Source organism: Meriones unguiculatus, chromosome 1 (assembly GCF_030254825.1).
Source record: "Meriones unguiculatus strain TT.TT164.6M chromosome 1, Bangor_MerUng_6.1, whole genome shotgun sequence".
Lineage (NCBI taxonomy): Eukaryota > Metazoa > Chordata > Mammalia > Rodentia > Muridae > Meriones > Meriones unguiculatus.
Window position 1 is genome coordinate 93,951,296 of NC_083349.1, and position 21,871 is coordinate 93,973,166.

The window sequence follows — 21,871 nt, forward strand, 5'->3', positions numbered from 1 at the left end:
AAGCTTAAGGACTCCAGGTGGCCCGGGGAAAGAGCCGGTAGGCACAACTTAAACACATTGAAAATACTTGATTTTTCTCGCTAGATGGATCTCCTACTTTGAAGAGGAAGAAGGTCTGCAGGAAAGCCCAGGCAGGCAAACTTAACACACTAACCCCCTAGCATTTCCAGCAGAAAGGACAACTTGGGGAAACAAAATAAAAATAAGGAAAACCAACGAGGTGTTTGGAAACACATTTAGAGGGAGGCAGACAGGTGGGAGAGTGGAGCAGGTAAGGCCACAAGGGCTTTGAAGCCAAACTGGGCTCCCGTTGCTGCTGAGACTCTGGCTGGGTTCCTGACTCTCTGTGCCTTGGGCTTTTCATCTGTAAACCTTAATAACTATGACGTCCGCTTCACAGGGTCACTGTGAGGCTTGGATGAGTGACGTAACGCAGTGTGCTTGGGACACTTCTGAACTCATAATAAGCGCAAAGGGAAAGCAGGTTGTCACTGTTGATCTCTCGCAAAGTGGGGCAGAAGAGAGAACGTATATGGACCAGAGCAGGTGGAGAACCCTTTTTACCTTTGCTTTGTCAGGACCCCAGAGTCACAGGCCTTGTGCACTTCTACATATAAAGAACTCCATAAAGCCCAAAGCACATAATAAAATTCTCCGAAGGAAGAGCGGAGACACTGTTCTCACTGAGTGGATAGAATCACCACAAGAATGGCTTCCTTTATATCCTGAGTACATGGCTGTGGGGTTTTTAAAAGTAATGATAGGGGAAAGGTATTTAACTAAAACTTAGGCCCCAGTGAAAAATGAATGTGACTTCTAAAATGCATAGTCTTTTCAACTCATTTTATAGTTTTTCAAGAAATTATAGAGTGATTTTTAAACTAAGTTAAATACAAAGATCGAAAGGCTAAATTTCTACCATTAGCAATCCACTCACTGCTAATGTTTTAGACATCGTTGCAGAGCCCTTTCTAGTCATAAAGGTATCTTTCCCAGTTGGGATCTTCTCATGCAGGGACTCAGTAACTTGATTTTTCCCCATCCAATAAGGTATAGAAAGATTCCACAGCACTGAACCTACACTCCATTTGTGCCATTTGTACTGACTGCCTAGATACTCCACTTTGCATCAGCATTCAATTAGCCTATTTCCTTTTAGCAGACAGTTCAATTAGGCTCAAAGTTTGTACTATTATAAGTTATAAATAGTAGCCGTAGTAGTAGCAGCAGTAGCAGAAGGATATACCTTTTCCTAACATGTTTTTCCCATACTTAGAGATGGAACACCTGGTCAAAAATTAAGGACAGGGTCTGGAGAGAGGGCTCATTAGTCAAGAGCATTTGCTGCTCTTGCAGATTACTGGGGTTCAATTCCTAGCACCCACACGAAGGCTTACAACCATCTCTAACTCTAGTTGCAGGGTATGCACTGACCCCTTCTGGCCTCCAAGAGCACCAGGGCACACACAGACGCTGTACATACATACACAGATAAATCACTCATACACAGAAAATAAAAACAAACAAATCCTTCAAAAAAGGAAATATAGTCCATATTCTGATAGACAGGTTGAGTGTCCCTAATCTGGAATACAAAATACTTCAAAATCTGATATTTTTCTGAGTGGCCACATGATGGCAAATGGTCACACGCTCTCAGATGACGTCAGTCAAAACACAGCTGTGCTAAAAGCATCGTATAGAACTAACTTGGGGAGACTTGTAGAAAATACGTATGAAGCGAATGAATTTCATGTTTTTACTTGGACTTTATTTACAGGCTATTATGTTTCCGCAATTTAAAATGATCCCTAAAGTACCTTTTGTTACAAGCTTTTAGGACAAGGGAGGGTCGCTGGAGCTACGTGTAACTGTCCCACGGGAAATCTGTACACTCCATACATCCCCAATAAGCACGTTTGCTCTTGGCTGGCTCTTATGACAGAAGTCTCAGGTTATATGTGAAAGTAAAAGGGGGTAGTGGAGTAACTCCACGGAACTGCCCTCTGACTTCCACGCGTGGACTGAGGTACATGTGCTCCACATCATATACCATGCATATTTGTTTATTCAAAGCCTTACCAAGACATGGCTTTATTGAGCTATTTTAAATTTTGTTAATGTATGTTAATTATATACATAATGGTTCATTAGAGCATTTTCATATATATATGAAATATATATATATGGGTTTTGTTGTTTTTTTTTTTTTTAAATACTGGCTCTATCACCCTATCTCATTTTCTGCTACTGCAGATTCTCTTTCTGGTCCTTCTACTTTCATTTCATTTAAGCTCTTGATAAAACTCAGTGAATTTCATTTAGGTTGTGTACAGGGCTCAGGATGAGGGATTATTCATGGGAGCATGGTCTCTCCACTAGCAGCTACACCACTGACAAAAAAAAAAAAAAATCTCTCTCCCTCAGCATCATTAAGTCCCCATAGATACTGGGGTATCTCCTCATTAGCTACTATTATCTGCCTGTAGGTCCTTAGGCCTCTTTGAGACCCACACAGCAGGAAGCCCACAGAGCCAGTCTTGCACAGGTCTCCTGCAACTTATCTCAGTTGCTGTGAGGGCAAGAATGCAATGGCAATGTCAAGCTCTGAAGACATCACATCACACCTTCCTCCACCTCTCACATCCTTCCTGCCCCATCTTCTTCAGTGTTCTGCAGTGATCCTTAGAGGGAGTGATATAAAGTTCTATTCATGGCTGAGCATCCAAAGTGGCCAGCACTTTGGCTACTAACGAGCCATGCAGTTACCATGGCCGGCTGTAAAAAGAAGCCTTTCTGCACTAATCTAGGGTATGAACATACTTATTTCAAAGTTACTTTGATAGACACATGGTATTCATTTAGCAAAACAACAGTCGTAGCTTTCCCGATAAGACCTACAACCTGCACAGCCCTAATCTTTGATCAGAATACAGTATAGGATGTGGATTCCATCCTGAGGAGCAGACTGCAGATGTCACCAGGGAGGGGCTAGTTACCCTTGTCACAAATTTGCTACAAATTTGCCCGAGTGGGCACTTCTTGCTGGCTTGGTCAGTAGTGGAGCATTCAGGGTCCATGGCCGAGTAAGACAATTGATGACAATTCCTCTGGAGCAGCCTGACCAGCACCCTGAGGCACTGTGAGAGCTGGTTAGCAGGGATCAGGATTCCATCCTGGTTCTAGTTTGATTTCTCTATATCCTAAAATCAAAGTGTATGCATCACATCTTTAGCAATTAGGTCTTACCTATTTCTGGTAGCCAATCAACAGCTAGGGCAAAAGCCTGCCATTTTATTTTAAATGATGTTAAGTTTTTTTTGTTTTTTTTTTAATTTTCATTACAAATCAAGACTGTGACAAGATACTTCAACCCAACGAGGATGGCTCTCATAAAAAAGTTTGATAGTGAGGAGGTGTGAGAGGTTATGTAGGAATGTAAAGTGATACAATCTTGCAAAATTATCCTGCAGTTGCTCAGAGAATGAAACAGTTACATTTAGAGGACTATATGGGTCCAGAACTTATGCAAAAACATGTTTAAAATAAGCAGCATTACCAATGGGTGGAGTGCTGACATATGCTGCAACAGGGACCCAACTTAAAAGCACGCCAAGCGAAAGAAGCCATATACAAAGGACCATGCGCTGGATGTTCACATTTCTAACAAGGTATCACCAAAAGTAGGATGGAAAGGTTAAATGAACTTTTTCCTTTTGGCGGCTCACAGCATTGAGATGGTGGTGTAGATTTCCAAGCAGAGAAAGTCTGTGGCTGATGGCACCTTCAAAACTGAACTGAATGGCTTTCTCACTCAGCAGCTGGCTGAAGATGGCCACTCTGGAGTCGAAGTCCGAGTTACGCCAACCAGAACAGAAATCATTATTTTAGCATCAGAAAACATTTCCCCAAGAATGTTCTTGGGGAAGAGGGTGGTTGGATCAGAGAGTTGACTGCAGTAGTCCAGAAGAGGATCGACTGCCCTGAGGGCAGCGGAGAGCTTCATGCAGAAAAGGTGGCCACTAGAGGTCTTTGTGCCATTGCCCAGGCAGTCTCTATGTTACAAACTCCTAGGAGAGCTTGCTGTGTGAAGAGTGTACTATAGTGTGCTTTGGTTCATTATGGAGTTGGGCCAAGGGCTTCAAGGCTTGGTGGTGGACAGAGGGCCAGGCCCATGAAGTCTGTGGATGGTCTGATGATACAGACCCTGTTAACTACAACGGTGATACTGCCGTGTGCCATGTGCTCCTCAGACAGTGTGCGCTGGGCATCAAAGTGAAGAGCATGCTGTCCTGGGACCCTTGTGGTGAGACTGGCCCCAGGAAGCCTCTGCCGGATCATGTGAGCATTGTGGAACTGAAAGATGAAATCGTGCCTACCACCCATCTCCAAACAGAAGGGTGGGAAGCCAGAGCTACCTGCCATGCCCCAGCCAGTGCCTACAGCATAACATAGCATAACATGATAAAATATAACATAGCACATGACATGACAGCTATCTGAAGAAATGTGACATATCCAAACTCTCTCCGTTTGTTAATTTAATGACTCTCAACCATTTACCTTTCAGTTTCAAAAACAATGCTGTTGCTATGTGCTTCCAAATTGTCTTTATGAACTTATGCCAAAGAATAGAACTCTATAGTATTCTTATGTGTTTTTTCAAGATTTTTAAAAAATGTATATGTATAGGTATGTGTCTGTGTGCAGCTTTCCATGTGTGCACAGCTGCCCTTGGAGGCCATAGAAGGAACTGGACCCTCAAGGGCAGGTGGTCGTGAGCTGCCTAACTTGCATGCTTAGCATTGAACTTTGGCTTTCTGGAAGAGCAAGAAGTGCTCTTCCCTGGCCAGACGTCTCTCAGTCCCTCAAAGGAATTCATTTTAAGCAATTAGTCAATCAAGGTTACCTGAAACCCAGAAATATGCTCTCTTTTATATATAACTTTGTAGGATTGTGCTACAATCCAAGACACATAGCAACCACTTTTAACTCCTCCGTGTAGATTTTAGCATGAATACTTTAAGCTCTATGTGGTAGATTTTTTTATTTTTTATTTTTATTTTTTTAGTGAACATTCTGGAAGAGTAGTGCATAGCAGGGCTTCATGGAACAGAGGCAAGCTTATCAGAAAAGTGATGAAGTGCCTTTAGAAGCACATGCAAGCCAAGAATATTAATGATAATGTCCCAGGATTTTAGTATGTCATTAGTATTGCGGGGATTTATCAATCGACGATTAGCATTTCTGCTATATTCCTGACGTCTGTCAACCAGGAACAGCAGCGCCTAACATGACATTTGAAGCTAAACTGTTGATCTAAAAAGATGCGCTACAACGTTTTAATCAACAGATTATTCTAGAAAGCTTCTTCTTCAAAACCCAGGTCATTCCCCTAAACAAGCAGTTCTCAACCCATGGATCATGACCCCTTCGGGTCAGATATCGGATATTTACATTATGATTTGTAATGGTAGCAGAATTATGAAGTAGCAACAAGATAATTTTATGGTTGGGGGATCATCACAGCATGTGGAACTGTATTAAAGGGTTGCAGTATTAGGAAGGTTGAGAACCCGTGCCTCAAATGTTACTCAAGAGAAGAAATATCTTATTCCTTAATGGTTTCAACATAAACCAGTAAGTCGACTACATAGGAGAAAAGGCCTCCTTCTCCCACTGGGGCTCCAGAAAAGCACTGGCTAAACGAGAGTGCTGTTTTAGAAACCCTATTTTATTTGATACAGCGTCTCTCCCTCTGTAGCCCAAGACTATGTGGAACTCACTATGTAGCCCAGGCTGGCCTCAGATTTGCAGCAATCCTCTTGCTTCATTATCCCAATTAGGAGTATAGCTATGAGTCACTATGCCCAGCTGAAAAAACTCTGCTTTGGAAGGAGGTCTCAGAATCTTGGATTTCCATGGTCATTTGAGCTTGTCATACTTTTCTTCTAGAAAGGCTTGGTTCCCTACTTGGTTCCCTAGAGATGTTTCTATCAGAATTGGACCTATTGAACTTGATATACTGCAGATAGCCTATAGCCAAGAAACACCACAGTACAAGAAACCCCCAGATGTCTGCGTAGTGATAAGTGATAGGGAATGCCGACAACAGGATGAACTTGAAGTATGCAACTTTTTGTTGTTACTGTAAGTGAAGTAGCTAGTTTAGAACTGTTTCAAATGCCAAGTGCTGTGGTTAGCCTAGAATCAATTACATCCATGACTGAGTTGATGGTTGAACAAATCCTAAAGTTAGACTACAAGGGTATCCTTCTAGATTACATCTATTTCAGGGCTTTCTATTTGTGCATAGATCACATAAAAGGGAAGTGCAAAGGCTCTGACAGACAGCTCATCTCAGTAGTGGGTACTCACCCTCTGGTAACAACATGGCCAGCTCTCACAGCAGACATCTGGCTTTGCTGTGATCAGCTTGTACCTACTCAAAAAGCACCTGTCCCTACTTCCTCAAGCAAAATTACCATGTGTGTTATGTCAGAGTCAAAAGTAAGGAAGACGGAGCATCAGAAGTTACTTAGTGTCTTAGCAAGGCTGTTTAAACCTCTGGAAGAAGACACACACAGGTAGATGCTGGCAGAATGACAAGCTACTTTCATGGGAATGAGTAGTGAAGTTCTGTAGGCCATTTTCAGTGCTTGTACTGTCTCTCCTTTTTCTTTAATCCAACTCACCTTTTTCTTCTATCACTGATAGGTCAGTCCACAATAGGAACCAAGAAGAGGACTACAAAATGCCTCCAAAATACTTATTAGATAAGTACTGAATTTAAGATTGGGGGCGGGGTTGTCAAAGGATGGAGCTTCCAACTAGTTGGAGAAGGAAGCCTGGTGTGCCAGTTAAAACTGTGGTAATCTGTAGAGGAAAAGCAGAGGGCGGTTAAGAGAATGTGTCTCAGAGGACCCTGTCTAGTGGGAAGAGGTTGGAAAGAGCCCCAAACAGGATGTTTCCCCATACAAATACTGCAGAAGCTGAGATCCAGAGGACACAGAGCAAAACAGAGGAGGAAGGGGGACAAGGATGGATGGAATGGTCCTTCAAGGACAGCCTCGTGAAATAAAGCTTTGAAGAGAGGGAGGTGATGTTCTAGGGGTAGAGCTCTATCAAGAAGAGAAAAGCATAGAGACGAGACGAGCATGGAGGGGTGGTTATGGACCAGGTCACAGAGGCTCCAAAAGCAATGCTAAAAGCTTAAAGTCTCCTTAAAATCTACAGAATTGTTTAAGCAACACAGCGGTAGATCTGACACACATTTTAGAAGATAATCGTGGACAGCCTAAAGAAGATGGATTGACAAGGGACAAGAGGAGGCAGGAGGAAACCTGCATCCCCTCGCCCCTTGTCATTGCCTTTGGAGACTTAACACTCTCTATAGCTAGTCATTTTGTGGGTCCTGTCAGAATACTTCTTAAATATATATCAAATCATCACTACTAACCACTACCCGGGTAATAGCTAATAGTGGCTTGAGAGTGTTAAGGAAAGTATTGACTGGGACTTGGGTCTGGGTCGTGAACAAGAGGGTGGACAATAAACAGATGCACACAGGACTTTCTTCCCCTTTTCACTGAGCTGGGGTGGCTGATTTCATGGTGTATTAAACACCAGCCAGGGGAGGTTTGGACTGTGACATCAACAAATAGAGAGATGCTGGGACTTATGTAATGTCACCTTTTTGAGATTCAGAATCCTCACCTGCAAAATGATGGGTTTCAGTCAGATTATATCCAGGGGCCTTCAACCTATATATATAGTTAAAAAAAAAAACTACAAAAGAAAAGAGGCCTCATGTTCCAGAGTTAGATAGAGTTCAGCTTGAATACTCGCTCTTGTGGCTCTGTGACCTTGGCAAGGTGCTTAACCTTTTTAAACATCTTCATTCTCTCAGGAACATACAGTTATTAACAGTCATGCCTTGTCTAGAAGACAGGATATCATAGTAATGGAAACACAGCCCTTCCCTAAATGGCTTTAATAGAAGCAGTAGACAATATAAAGATAATTTCAGGTACTGACTGGTGCTATAAGGAAAAGAAAACATGGCAATGAAACAGAAAGCAATGACCGTTGGTGGGGTTGTTGCCTCCTTAGCCAGCACTGTTGGACAATGCCTCAAGTCACTCATTTGTTAAATACATGAAATAAATATTGCTTTACAGGGCACTGGGAAGGCTAAATGAGTATGCATGTAAGACACTTAAAATAATGCCAGGCACAGCAGATTCATTATAGATGGCAGGAGCCATTGTCACTGGGGCTGCTGTTGTTACTACTTTGACGTTTCTATACAATCTTGAGGGCATTTATATGATACTTTCATGGAGCGACTCATTCTTAATTAATAACCCATGAAATTATGTTAGAACTGCTTTTGGAAAAATGTGTCCTGGTTCTGAGACTTTGAACCTCAGTCTGAAACAGGAGTTACAAATATGTGCGCACACACACGCGCGCACACACGTGTATTATGTATGTATCTGACGTGTTTAGATACGTACATATATCTATGCATCTCTGTGTGCGAATATGTATATGCTGTGTGTGCGATACAGCTCTACAGCTGCTGTCCCGTTCTGTGACATTGAAAGGCTCAGTCTGTACCATAAAGGGTTAAACAGAAGCCACCCTATGTTTGCGAATCCAGATCACAGAGAACACAAGTAGATCTGGGTGGGAGGGAATGCCTCTGCAGCCCAGAACAGCAGGCAGGTGGGAACTTGCCCACGATATGCTAACAAATGTTAGAGTATTTAATGCTAATACTATTTAGAACAACCTTGCAGAGGGGAACACCCTGCAGAGGCCCAAGTCAGATAAATACTCTGTCACAGAGCTGGAACTTGGTCCCAGGTAGCTCCTATCATCTAGATGTGATATGCCAAGGGCTGGCTATGTGAACTGGGCTGCAGTTTTACTGCTTGTGTTCCTGGAAGAGCCAACAAAACTGTATGAAAGAAGCAATAATGAGCACAAACAAGGAGGAGGAGATGTCAAGAGGATTTCAATGCATTCCAGACTGCAAGATGGGTTTTCAGGTGTGGCTCAAGTTTAAGAAGCAGAAAGAAGTGAACCACATATTTTGTTCAGAATCCCACTGAGGTGCGGACTACGGGGGAAAGAAAGATGGAAGGAGACTGGCCGGAAGGCGGAGGAGGAAAGACACTCTTTTGAGAACATCCCCAGGGCTCTGGCTTGTGGGCCTGATGGTCAGTTTCGGGACAGGTGCCAGAAATGAGACCTACGATGAGACTACTGTGAGACACAGAGACGCATGGTGGCCACAGCTGCAGCTGCTCACTCGGTAAGGCTGTGAACCTGAAAGACATCCCCAACGTGCAAGCCTTATGACCTCAGCAAGCCACGTGCGCCCCATTGCCTCGATCCCTTGTCTGAATATAAGAATGCTGCTGCCCATTCTACACCACAGACCGAGGAGTAGACGAGGGGGCTCGCTCACTGCTGGCACTGCTATGTTCACTACTGGAGCGGGTGCGGCGCTCACTAAGCCCCTGCTACCTGCCCAACAGTGGGCTGTGCACTTAGTATGGATTACCTCGCTTAGCCCTAAGACACATACTATCAGTATGAAGTGTACAGGCGGACAGTGAGCCTATGTGACCTGGATGGGATTCGGGGCCACATTCCCCAGCCTTGGACAAATCATATTTGGGTTCTAACTTCAAGAATAAATTGAAAGGGTTGAATTGATTTCTGAGTCTCTTCCCCAGGATGTAGGTGTTTTATATCTGTACACATTCCCAGATAAAAGCTTCAAAGATTGTCAGTGGGCCATAGCCTGTGACATCTTCAAGAAAGAAGACTGGTTAAAACATTTTCTTGTTACCAGCACTCAAATGTAAACCTCTACTGGGAAATCTTTTAGATGGATTTAAATGGTCCTGGGAGTCAAATCTTTCGTACGTGTCAGTTTTAATTGAGTTGGAAGTGCTTTGGTTAATTAACTTTCCCAGCTTCAGAAAAGAACAGCCATATACACTAGTTTTCCTGGCTAATTTTTAAATTAATGAACGATGACAGTGTTTCTTTATGGGCTACAAAAATGATATTTTGATCTAGAGAATAGAACATGTTAAAACAGAACCCATCTTAAAGTGAAATTTTCTCTCTCCCAATGTGAACAAAGTCCTCTGTTGGGTGTTTTACTCAAGGAGATTTCCTCCATGCTGGAGTAATAAGAATCCCCTTTGGGTAGAAAAGATAAGCAGAGGGGAAACCTCCCTCCACGAGAGCTGACTGGGACCCTGAGGAGAACAATTCCATTGTTCCTAGTCAGAGGGTATCAGAAGAATCCTTTCTAGGAGAAAATGGACTCTAGAAAATGAGATCAAGGAGCTCCTAGCAGGAGGAAAGATGGAAGGCAGGCCTGGACTTCCTCAGAAGCAGAGCATCCCTTCTGCAGTGAGGAGAGGAGTAACAGGGCTTTTACTGCCAACTTGTCCTCAAAATAACACCTTTCCCCAAAGTCCTGCTGGGCTGAGTACACTAAGGATTGAACAGCCAGGCCTACTCCTTTAGGTAACATCACTTGTCTCCCTTGAAAAGCCCCAAAAGGCAATGAGTCCAGTAGAAAGAAACAAAGAAGAAAATGGTGGTCATAATTGTTCCTAATTTTAGCTTCTGGGCCACTTCACTAACATGGACATACCATGGCAAACCAAAATACCAAGAACGGGCTTCCTTCTGGGAGTCACCATTGATCTATGTCCGACTCATAAAGCAGATTCCTACCATGGAGTCTAGCTTTTCTTACTTCCTGGCAAGCACTGTGGCTCCACTCCAAACACAGGAGAGGCTGCATGTTCCCGTGAGGAAGGAGGGCTCTACATCCTCACGCAAGCCTTCCAAGAGAGAAAATGGTGCTGAACGGGTACACAGTGATGATGGAGCATTGGTGAATATTCATTAACCAGCCCTGGGGGCAGGCCTGCAATACAATGGAACTTCCTTTTTAAGTTGTTGTGTGGAAAGTAGGGCTCCTGGTAAACCAACATTGCCTTCATGTAAGTTCCCCAACTACGGCCTTGGAGAAAGAAAAATGTCTTTGTGGGGAAGGGGGAAGTGGGCTGATTGTCTCCCCACTCTCTCTTTTTGACATAGGATCTCATTTGGCTCAGGCTGGCCTTGAATGAATATAGCTAAGGATGATCTTGAATTTTTTAATCTCCTTCCTCCATGTACCTGTTTACATGATGCTGGGGAATTGGATTCGGGCTCTGTGCATGCTGAGCAAGCACTCTGTTAACTGAGCTACATCCCCAGCCCATGTATTCCTCCTCAGTGAAGAAACTTCTATTAGCAACTTCCAAAAACCTGAAACAGCACCGAGCTAATTGATGTTGTAATAAAGCCACATCTTATTGAGGTTAAGGATAACCCTACTTTAAACAAAGCCTTCTTTGCTATTTCGTTTGAAAGTACATCTGTGATGTTCACATTGAAATAGGAGGGAGAGGTGGAGGGAGTGAGGGGAAAGGACAGAGGGAGAGGGACAGAGGGAGGGAGGAAGAGAGAAAGGAAGAGGTAAACAGTATATGTAAGAGTAAGCTGAGAACATCAGCTGTGCAAAATGGCCAGGGCTCTGTCTTTCCTGCCTCCCCATTTATCATTATTCATTGATATGAAGGCAGCATGATGTTCTGCGACCCCCCCCCCCCCAGAAATTTCTGCTTCTGGACAAACTTGGGCTTCTCACCACAAAATAATGTGGAAATGTGGTGCTAAGTACATCTTGGCTGTAAACACAGCGGTCTTGCTCAGTCAGGGACTTGCACAAATGTCTCCAACAAACTTGCATGATTGTCTTTAACACTTTTTTCTTAAGAAATGAATTTGATTTCATTTTCCTTCCCCAGTTCTCAAATAGTCATTAAAAATTAAACAACACCAAGAAGAACCTTTTGTGACTACAGCCTTCGTTTTCCTGCAACAACCTAGATCTATAAATTCACGTACCGTTGTAGATGTAAATTACAAAATTTATATTCAACTATATTAAAACATCTATTCCAAAAATGATTACCAGTTGTGAAAAGCAGACAGGCTTATCACTTGCTGTCAGTTGTTCATGTCTAGTTAAGCAATAATGTGCTAAAACTGCTCTTTTGTTTTGTGTAAGAATTTTGGCAATAGAAGAAATGAACACTCGGTTAATAAAAACTCAGGCTGCCTTTTTGCTTTGATGGAGGAAGCAGCTGCCTGTTTTCATTTGCTGCAGAGCAGCAAAACCCATCAATATAATAAGCAGCTTAGATGCATCCATCCACAGCGCCTGTAAGGATATAGGGCTATTCGCTCAAAACCAATCCCTGGTTTAATTTTAACAAAGATGTGTCTGACATATTTGAAAATGCATTATAATAGGTTTGGAAACACGAACAATTTCTCTTTCTTTTAAATACTTTCCACAGATTTGAAAGGTGTATGTGTAGCTAAATGATAGCAGCGATAAGGAACAGACCAAACTGCAATGACATCCAAAACCAGGGCTGTGAGGAGAGCAGAGTGAGAGGCAGCTAGTTATCTGTTCTTGTAAAAATGGGAGTACTTCTTTTGAGTGTGAGTTCATTCACTTGTTCAATCAGATGAATATTTATTCCATGTATATATATATATGTGCGCGCACGCACACACACACACACACACACACACACACACACACACACACACACACATCATTGGGCCAGACAGGTACTGAGCCCACAGCTCCTTCTTAAGTTCCTTCTTCTTTAGGAGAAAAGATGAACACAAAACACTCAAGTAGAACAAGGTTTCGAGCACAGTGCTACAGATGCATATTTTAACATTCGCCTTTTATTTGAGAAAATTCAAATGGGCATGCAACACAGTGGAAGCTATTTAACATAAAAATTAAAAATCAAATGCTGTCTCCTCTATTATACAGTCACACACTTCATTAGACATCCCTTTAAGAAACGATGAATCTGATTGAAAAAAATTGAATTATGTTGAAACACATGTCAAACTGTTTACTAGGCTAGCCAAGAATTACCACACTTTGGAGAGAAAGTTTTAGGATTTTAACTTTTGTTTGGACAGCCTCTAATTTTACAGTAACCATTAGACATGCTTACAGAGCATGAACATACCAAGCAGCAAGTCTAACACAAAATACAAACTTTGAAGCAACTTGCACTGCAAAACAATGAGCCTTGGCTAGAAAACATGCTAAGAGATCATTTTATTTTAGTGTTGAGTGGCATTACAAGGAATCCGATAATTCTCAAACCTCCCTTTTCTGATTGACTACTGGCTAAGCGAGCTGTCTGATGGCAAACATCATTGTTAGGCTAGCCAGCGGCTTCTTGGGATAGCAACTTAAATAAGCACACATGTGCACACATGTTTAAAAAAAAACCTTCGCAAGCTGGGTGCAATGGTACACACCTGCGATCCCAGCACTTGGGGAGGGAGAGGCAGGCCGATCTCTGTGAGTTTGTGGCCAGCCTGGTCTACAAAGAGAGTCCAGGACAGTCAGGGCCACACAGAGAAACTGTGTTTTGAAAACAAAACCAAAAACAAATAAAAAGAGAGGGGAGAGAGAGAGAGAGAGAGAGAGAGAGAGAGAGAGAGAAACTTTCCTATAAGTGGGAAGCAGAAAGCTTTCTGAGTTGCATATTAGTTGTAAAACACATCACATGCTTGTGTGTGTGTGTGTGTGTGTGTGTATTTTTCTGTTTGTTTGCTGTTTTAGCTTTACAGAAGAAACGCTGCAAGATATACAAAGAGTACCTCAGTCTTTCCTAGTTTGTACTACTGTTAACATCTTCCTTCTCAAGCCTCCAGAACTGTTAAATTCAAGTGCTTGTCTTAAAGACCAGATGATTCTGCCAGGAGCTGAAGGTACCCACCAGAAAGCCACCAGACTCAAATTAAAGGACAGTAGTAGCAACTATCATACCTTCCCTTCCCTTAATTGTTCTTAAGTTAACTAAAGAAATTTACATTAAGAGTTAAAACAGGACCCAAAATACATATGCCTTAGAGTTTAGGGAGAGAAAAAAAAAATCTGACCTCATAAAGAAAATTTGGAGCCAATGAAGCCTTGGTTTCCTAGTCCATTGTTGAACCAGGAAGAATATTATTTAAGTCATTATTCATGTAGAAATTCAGATTGCCCTATTCAATTAATACTTTCATATCACAGTATGATATGGGCCCTACTACCAGTCTCATGGCAGCGTGAGCTAAGATCCACAAAGAAGTCAGGGGCTGGCCTTTTCCACCCATTAGAGTGTCTCTAAAGCGTTCACTCTCAGCCCTCTCTTCCCTGTCCAGCTCCCTCCCCTCTGCCCACTGCTCAGAGGGCTGAGCACACTGTTTCCAGAGCCCTGCAGACACTCACAGGCTAGCTAACACTAAGTGCCACCTCCAGTAGTAAAACAAAACAAAACAAAGAAGCAAAAATGACTTCGGAGAGATTCTCACTGGCTCTGCCAGTGGCCAAGCCAGTGCCCGGCATCTGGGTATACACTTCCTCTCCATCCCTAAAATACAGACAAGGCCCAGGGAGCAGGCAGCACAGCTCCAGGACCAATGGAACCCAAAACTCTCTCCCTTCCCTTGATTCTTTCCAGTTCTTCTCTCTTCATACCATCTTCTCTCTTCTTCACAATAATCTTCATCTCAGTTATAATGTAAGCCCTCCTTTCAAAAGCATACACCAATCATATTTTGGTGAAGAAATAGTGTCCATAACACCTCTAGTGTCTGACAAAGTAACTCTAATGTATTCCTATAGTCTCGTTGCCTTTGAACATAAACTTCTTGAGGGGAGAGAGCTTGGCGCTTCCTTCTTGGAGCCAGCTTACATGATCTGTGTGGTCATGTAATTATGTAGAGCAATAGCAAACAGTTTTCGACCCTGTAACTCACAACAATGAGAGATGAATTACTCTCCTGCCACCAAGACCAATTTGTCGAGCTTTATATGCTGTATTTCCTCAGGATCTGATGCTACCCGTGAATACAGCCACAGGTCAGGTTCTGTATGGATGTGTCTCACTGCACTCAAGCCATGTTCACCCGCCTTTTAACCGAACTGCACAAGCTGTAGACCTGGAAAGACAATTATCACAAGAAAACAGGATAGATGCTCTGGGGAGCAAGGTTGCACTGGGCCAGAAGGGTACGGGCTTACACATTCCCAGGCCAGCAACAGACTCCACATTCAATAGACCATCTTTCCTCAAGTCAATCCTTTTTCTTTGTTCCATTGAGCCTATGTTATGGGCTCTCCTATCTGGGCTTATCTGTTATCTATAAACAGGTAGGATTCTAATCACAGGATCCTGGAATGAGTGTCAGAGGGAGTTCTTTAAGTGATTTAAGAGAGAGGATATGACCCTCTGTCTGGCTATTTTTCTTGTCCATGTCTCTCTGCTATGACAAAATTTGTAACCTTAGCCTATACAACTTTCTTTAAGAATCACAACTCCATGAGAAGTGCCTTCAAAATACACTATTTAAACCAAACACTTGCTCCGAACTGATGCCACAATTATCTTTCTGTTGGGAAAGACACAACATTTCTAGAGTCTTTTATACTGTTACTGGCCTTTTCACACCAGGACACCCGAGTGTTTGCAAGCTGAGGTCAGAGTGCCTGGGCTGAGTTGTTGAGAGCAAAGAAGTTATCACAGTCCCCATGGGCTCACACCAGACTTCTCAAGACACAAAACAGATTTCCTTCTCTCTCCAGCCGCAGAGTTCATGTTATTGTGAACTCCATCATTTCTCTACCCTTGATGGATGATTGAAACAATGGCGGCTTTGAGCCCAGAGTGTTGCAGGCCAGCTAAAATGTATTTCTCATCTACTTCTTCTACCAAATAGCATGGAGGTGATTTCTGCTGAGCAAATTGTATAGCACTAATCTAAATTTTTACCATTATTGACAAGAAAAGCTACCTTGTGGAAGAACATGAGATACTGTTTGCATCCCATGAGAAAAACTCTTTATTACTTTTCATGTTCACGTCAGAGAAATCCCCACTAATAGAGGAAAGCTTTGAAAAATTAAGGGTTTTTCTCGGCACACAGTACAGATAATTAGTAGTTGAGTTGGTGTTGGAACCTCAATAACCAAATAGTTCACCTTAATTTTCTTTCAGGAATAAGTGACTTGAGCAACTGTATAAGAAAAAATTATGTTATGATTTCAGTTTGTGTCTTATACAGAGATTTTTTTTTAACCTTGGAGGTGAAAAATCAGAGTTTAAAGAAAAGGATACGACTCATTCCTCTTTCCATATAGTCATAGGTGCTTAGCAATTCACTGAAGTGGTTTTTGATTTCTGTTTCTATTTCCATGGGTAGACACACGGCTGGAGGAAGTGGCTATAGATAAACTCAGCTGCAGCTCACGCAATACCAGGATCTCTGAATTGAGGCCAGGAAACAACATACAATCTTCACAAATAGAGCACACAGTCCCCATCGCACGCATCCCGACTCTGGAATTACAATGATTGTGTGCCTTGCGTTCTGTAATTGAGCTGCTGTTTGTTTTCAGGAAATATATCTTCTAAACGGTCATTAGTCTTACTTATTCAAATATCTACATGTCATTTGTCTTGCAATTAAGAGTTCCTAGCAGCTCCCAACAATTCTTTTGATTACCAGCATTCCAAACATAATAAAAGACTAATTCTCTTTTACACTGTTGTGTCTAGGGAGGGGGAATCATGTAATATATACAATTTTCACCCGCACCATGGAAAAGAGAAATGTAATTTTCGCTGTATTCTCTTCTAAGAATATTTTCAGTATTTCTGGATTGTCTCTGCTCTCAGGAGCGGGATTGAAATCTCCACTTTGGTATTTATCTGGGACTGTGATAGCTCAGCCGTCTGCCACCAAATGCCAAGATAGGAGAATCTCATCATCCAGAGACCAGCTGCATGATGGGCAGTTAATAGATATATCAAACCTTGGGATATATGCTAAGCTGAAGAGACGACTGGCTGGTGATACACTGATTGATTAGCATGGGGAGAATGGGTTTCTTCTTGACAACCTAAGATTATGCTTCAGCTAAGCTCAAATTGCTTACACCTCTTCTATTGGGTTTAAAATTACAGTCCTGTCATCTAAAAATCTCTCTTCAATGAATTTTTTTTTACCATATATATAAATTAAAGGGAAAAAGAAAGTAGGTGCAATAGATAAGAGTAAATGGAGTAGATACATTTCATGCTACTGTTGTTGATTCCACTGCAAAGAGTTGATATGTAAATCCCCCTGAGAAATGTTACACATTCCATAAATGACTCCTGAATATTATACAGTAATGCCAGAGAAAAAGTTCTACATGCTTAAATCGGCGGACACTGTATTTTCAAATACAGTAAAGTTCTATCTCACCTAGGAAAAACCGAGAATTCGAAGACACCTTCCATTAGCTTTCTGAGATCTCTAAGGCACACAGGAAGCCCCCACCCCACCCCCATATCTGGACGTTAGTGTTTTTAACTGCTGGCATGCTCTGCAGGGGCAGGGCAGGAAAGGACAGATTTACAGAGTCTGTGGATTAGCTTTGGGCTGGAAGCAGCTCAACCTGAGTAGTGACTTCTTTGATTAGCAATAACAATGCATGCGGAAGGCAGTCAGTCACATGAGAACGCTGAAATATTTCAACATTGTGCCCGTTTCCCATACATGTGGGAATCACATATGCTTTAAAACACAGCTGAAGCAGGTGGATGGAAAGATGCTAACCTTGTTCTCTCTCTCTCTCTCACTCTCTCTCACACACACATACACAGCACAGCACACGCCATCAAGACTTTGCACACAAGAGTGACCTGGACAGTTTTACAGACACCTGGCATTCTTGGTTTCTGACTAACTCATTAAACACAGGCTTCGGGTCTGAGATCCCATTTAAAGATTCCGTCTGTACTCTGAATTATTGGACTGGCTAGAGAAAGGATCTTGTTCCCATTCCTTCCTTCCTATCCGTCTTACCCTCAAAAAAAAAAAAAAAAAAAAAAAAAAAAAAAAAAAAAAGAAGAAGAAGAAGCTGGTAAGCTTTAATTCAGCACATTGAGGAGAATCCCCTCCTCTGCCTGGGCAAATAAGGATTTGGTTGCCGAACCACACTGGGTAAGTGGTTCATTGAGAATGTTAAAATCTGCATTAATAAACAGGACTGGGCTGCTCGGATTTTCCCCCCTTCCTATCAGCCATCAGCGGTAGGGGATCAGCTGCGACAAAAATCCCCAGCTGAACAACCCACATACAACTCAGTGAGCAGACTTAAAACAAGGCCATTTATTGGCGACTGTTATGCAAACAAAGCATCCAAGTCTTAGAAGCAGATGTCAAGTGAAGCATATGCTTACTGTAAACTGGAATCTGATTCTCTTTATGAAAACAGACATAAATGGGCCCTCGGAAAGTAGGCTGCCTCTTGTTGTCTACCACTGCCTAACTTGATTCAGCCTAGAGCTTTTAAAGAGATGAATAGGCTGATATGCAGGGGCAAAAGAATAAAAGTTAAAAAAAATTAAATTGGAAATAAATGATAACATGTTGGAGCAGTTCCCAGAAGCAATTTTACGGATTTTTCTCTAAAAACATAAGACAGGAAGTTAAAAGCTTACTGCAGGTCAGCCATGGCATGTCGCGTTATCATTTCCTACCACTTAGGGTGGAAAGAAACAGCACGTTCCCGAGGTAAGTTTAGGAGCGCACGCTCTCCCCTCCTCTCCTTTCCTCCCTCTCTCCCTCGCCTCTTCTCACATCTTGATGTCTTTTAAATGTCACTTATTTTACATGAGGCGGTTGGTAGAGACATGAGTCAACAGCAATCAGAGCCATTATCCCCTGCAGCGAGTCCTGGGCTTAATGCATTGTGACACCTTTGCTGGCCAGCCACCGGTTACCTTTCTGCTTCTCAGGGAGTGGAGTGGCATCACGTGAAGAGTGGCTGGGATGGGAACAGCGTGCGCATAACTGGTATTAAATTTACCTCTCAGCCTAAGTGAATTTTCCTCACATGTGACTAATCAAAACGAAAGCTCACGGACCCAGGCTGAGCTGGCCGGCACTTCCCCACCCCTGGGACCCGGGCTATTTTGTTTTATCTCTTTGTACAAGCTGGCAGAAGTTTAAAGTGAAGGGGATAATCCAGGGCTGGTGTCTTCATGAAATAACATCCTTACATGAAGAGGCTTTTAACTGTCTGTCGCTGTCCTCTCAAAAAAAAAAAAAAAAAAAAAGGAAAAAAAAAAAAAACTGTGACAATCTCATTTTGCTGAGCACCCTCCCATGAAAAGGGAAAATAATAGCCATGGCTGCCATGCCTAGCAGTGACCTTACACAATCCATTATCCACTAAACACTTTAAAAAGTCAGTTTTACATACACTGTGGGGGGAAATGAAGAAACTATCACAATCATTTTACTTTAGTGAATTTGCCATCCATTTGAAGTCAGTCACTTGATATCCCAACACGTCCAGCCGGTGGCACAGTGCATGCAAAAGAAAACGCAACTGACTAAAACATGCCCGGCACAGATACGATGGCACCCTACGATTTAGGACGTTAGCTAGGGATAATGTCAGTCTTGCGGTGGCTTTATGTGAACTCTCCCCAGCTTGAACATGAGAAAAAGAACAATCGAAAACCGAGTCCTTCAAATTTTTAGAAGGGCTTGACATTCCTTCAAAAGTGTGTTTTACTAACCACTTAGCAGAGATCAGTAGGTGCCGAAGCAAGTGCAGGCAGAGCAATTATCGTCTTGCACAGTCAGCCTGATGCTTATTCACAGACAAGAGTGGCTTGCATTCTGCCACGAACCAACTGTGCATGTTGCTGATAATAGAGCAGAGGAATTGCTAAATTGGTACTGAAATAGCACACCTCCTTTACTTCCAGCAACTTATTTGTGGAAGAAATGAAGGCTGGAATATTTTGTCATAACTACAAGAATAGCCAACTCATTGTTAACATTAAAATTAGTTTTCTGACATGGTACATGTTATGCATTTACTTTTCCTTAAATAGGAACTTCCGTGCCTAGAGTAGACCGCTAATGGGACTTCTTCCTCCTTGAGGATTATGCATTCTTTCACTAATAAGCCATCTAGCAGTGACTGGGAATCAAAGTGTTCATCACTTTATGGTTCTTCATACAGAACTTCAAAGACCACTGCCCTTGGTTTGGGCAGTGTGGTATTCTTAAACTGTCTGCTCTGAGTCAAATACTCGGAGTGACACCCGGGGGAGAGGTGGCTGAGATTGTGGCAGTAGTCACACTGTCATAGCCTTGTAATAAATGCCCAAACCTCAAGCCATATTAATAAAACTTAGCCTTCCTATGTCCAGTTGTTGGAGCAGGAGCAAAGAGAATAAACAAAGAAATGGTTATGATATTCTTTTTAAAGGAAGCTTTATTTTTTTAAGTTTATGTGTTTGTGCCTGCCTAAGTTTGTGTGTGATACCTGTGTTTAGGTGCTCACAGGGGCCTGAGAGTATCTGGTCCCCTAAACTGGAGTTACAGGTGATTATCAGCCACCTGACGTGGTTTCTGAGAACCAAACCCAGGTCCTCTGCCAGAGCAGTACATGCTCTTAACTGCCAAGCCAGTTACAACATTCTTTAAGAATTTCCTCCAAATCCTTGTGTTCAACATTCAGAGCGTAGACTTTCCTCTTGAGTTCATGGCGCCCTCTCCAACAGTCAGCTTATAGGAAACTGGGCTGGCCATTCACACTAGCTTGGGGCATCAGGATCCTACAGGAGTGAAAGGGAATTCTGCTACAGTTCTGGCACCACACCAACACAATCACAAGTCTGCTTTTGCTTTTCCAGGGACTTTTCTACTAAACATATAGAGCAGAGGACTCACCCTATCAAAGATAAGGACACAAAGAAAAGGTAAGTGCTATTGTTGAGGCCAACGCAGCTACTTACAGGGAAAGAAAAGTTGGCAGAAGGAGTCACCATTTTCAAACCTTGTGCAAGAATACAGAAGGCTGCCACTTTCCAGATCAGTGAAAGAGAGGTTAAGAAGGGATGGGAAGGCAGGGATCAGAAGAAAACACCAAGAATTCATTACAAATGCAACTATACATACACTCTTAGCCAGAGAGGAAAACATAACAGGTACAAAGTACCAGCTAAGTTAGCCAATGAGTGGTATCATCTGCTTTTACTGGGTTAGCCCTGCTGTGGGAAAGAAAAGTCACAGCAAAACAATGGTCTTCAGGTGACTACTGAGCCCAAGAATGAGTCAAGAGTAACAAATCCAACTCAAGTGGCAGATTGGCCACTCTGTAGACATGTCTGAATTAGCTGGAAACTGAGTGTAGTAATAAGGGTGGTCTTACTGCTGAGAGAGCAGCCACGTGATCTCAGGCAGGCTCTGCAGCGAGCTCAGGGAGAGCCCAGTAGTGATGAGGGCATCACATGTCCACCTGAGTCTGGATGTCTAACATGAAATGAGCACCCATTGCTGTCCCTGGTTTCCAAGTGTTACGGGCGAGAAGATATGGCAAGAGCAATGTCACAAGGCAACGTGACCTCCGTATCTGGCTGTTTTGGAGGTCTTTCTCCAAGACACTTAAAGACTATGTGGGTTTTGTGGTTCTTAATGGGTTTTATGAATACCAGAAAACCAGCTGGGTAGAGAGCACAGCTAGCTGAGAATATGTATGTGGAATTTCTAACTTTGATGCCATGTGTGCTAAGCACAGCTCCCTGGAGTGCAGGCTGCTGTCACGATCTAGCTTGCTCTCATTACAAGAACTGAAGACAATTTCTACCAGGCGTCTCTGGGGCTGAAATCATACATCTTTGGCTGT

The 21,871-nt window shown here is 42.6% G+C and overlaps 1 protein-coding gene and 1 pseudogene across 2 annotated transcripts in view; one reads left to right on the forward strand and one right to left on the reverse strand.

Moving 5' to 3' along the window:
* Positions 1-21,871, reverse strand: part of Camkmt (calmodulin-lysine N-methyltransferase) — a 351,318-nt gene that overhangs the window by 63,726 nt on the left and 265,721 nt on the right. The gene's annotated exons all lie outside the window — the stretch shown is intronic.
* On the forward strand, positions 3,738-4,547 carry LOC110558006 (small ribosomal subunit protein uS3-like; annotated as a pseudogene).